General features: G+C 45.9%; 1 long non-coding RNA gene across 1 annotated transcript; it reads left to right on the top strand.

Annotated features, from left to right (window-relative positions):
• Window positions 1-296: 296 nt before the first annotated feature.
• LOC148187035 (uncharacterized) lies at window positions 297-1121 on the top strand. Its single transcript, XR_015779219.1, has 3 exons — window positions 297-643; window positions 734-900; window positions 1003-1121. It is a non-coding gene; the product is annotated as an uncharacterized LOC148187035 (long non-coding RNA).
• The last annotated feature ends 382 nt before the right edge of the window (window positions 1122-1503 follow it).

The following is a 1503-nucleotide window of genomic DNA, read 5'->3' as shown; positions in this document are numbered from 1 at the left end:
TGAGGCACTGCATACAGAGTGCAAGCATTTCATTGATTTCATTGGTTCTCTCCAGAAAGTCACATCCAAGCAAGTCAGCAAAGAGATCGCCCAGAAGAGGTAAATTTAAGTGTTTGTCCGCATGTGAATGGATTACACTACAGAACTGGCAGTCCTCTCTCCCTGCTGCAATATGATTTCTTAACACAATTGATGTTTTTTTTTTCTCATAGGTATAACATGTTAATTGACTAGCAAAAATTAACACCGGTGACTGCCGAGCTGTGCTGGTGAGGGCCAAGCCGCACTTTTGGAGATTATGAAAGAGCTGTCTGACAGTGGTTCTGGCACCCTGGAGCCTGCCCAGGCCATCTTTGTGGTGTACTACCTCGAGGCCATAATCATCCTGCAACACCTCCAACGACCGGGCGTGGTGGCGAACATGACTGTGAGTGTTACTGTGCTCTTTTGGTCTGTATTGATACATTTGTCCAGACAGCTAAGCCATTGCATTTACTAATCGTTGGGATATCTTACTTTTTTACAGGTCGGTGAGTGGCTTGACAGGATTGAAAAAAATCAACTGTACGTGATTGGCGTAAAAGAACACAAAACGGCAGCACATCAAGTGGCAGTGTTTGCCCTGTCACAGGAGGAGGAGCGCGTAAGTTCATCACAATGAGATCATATTTCCTGTCAGAACGTGCTCAACAGCAGAAATGGATCTTAACACCCTTCTCTCCTCTGCCAACAGTGGTTTGATATATACTACAGACTGGTGCGTCCACAGCTCCTGAGACCCTGTAAGAAAAGGAAGAGGGACGTGGAGGATGACTGCAGTGCAGAAGAGATGTTCTTTGTCTCCTCCACAGGGAAGCCAATTCACAACCCCTCTAATGACCTGATGCGGCTGCAGCAAAAGTAAGTGAATCATTTCCCCTCTCTGCTCATGTGCCGTTCATCACCGTCTCAGATGAGATGTCTCGATACATTTCTAACATACTGTTCAAACTTGCATTTTAGATACCATCTCCCGTGCGTGACCAGCCAGATGGCGCGCAGAGCATTCGAGACGGCAGCTCAGTACTTGCCGGAAAGTCAGAAGTCACTGGTGGCCGATTACCTGACTCATTCGAGTGCGACAGCTGAGAAGCATTTCCGCATGAAGCAACGTGACCTCACTGTGAAGACTTCTCAGCTGTTGAGCACGATGAGCAAAGTTTCAAGGTGAGCATGTTTTATATTTGCACAACACAATGCAAACATAACCAAACACACCATAATCTATATTTAGGCAATCTGAAAGTCTAATGTTTTTCTTATAATCTCAGTAATTTCTTTTGTTTCATGTAGTGCTGAGGCTTCTGGGGAAGGTACTGGATGTGAGCTTTCTGATGCCTGTTCCAGCCATGCTGTCCAAGACTCACCAACCAAACAGCCAGTGATCTGTCTGCCAAGGCTCCCTGCTGATAATGAGAAGGTCAAATTCTTCACCGGATTTGAAACCCTACTGAAAACGTACCC

This window comes from Plectropomus leopardus, chromosome 16, assembly GCF_026936395.1.
Source record: "Plectropomus leopardus strain MGB_pleo_1.0 chromosome 16, ASM2693639v1, whole genome shotgun sequence".
Classification (NCBI taxonomy): Eukaryota; Metazoa; Chordata; class Actinopteri; order Perciformes; family Serranidae; genus Plectropomus; species Plectropomus leopardus.
Note: the sequence above shows the minus strand (reverse complement) of the source record. Positions and strands in the feature narration are given on the sequence as shown.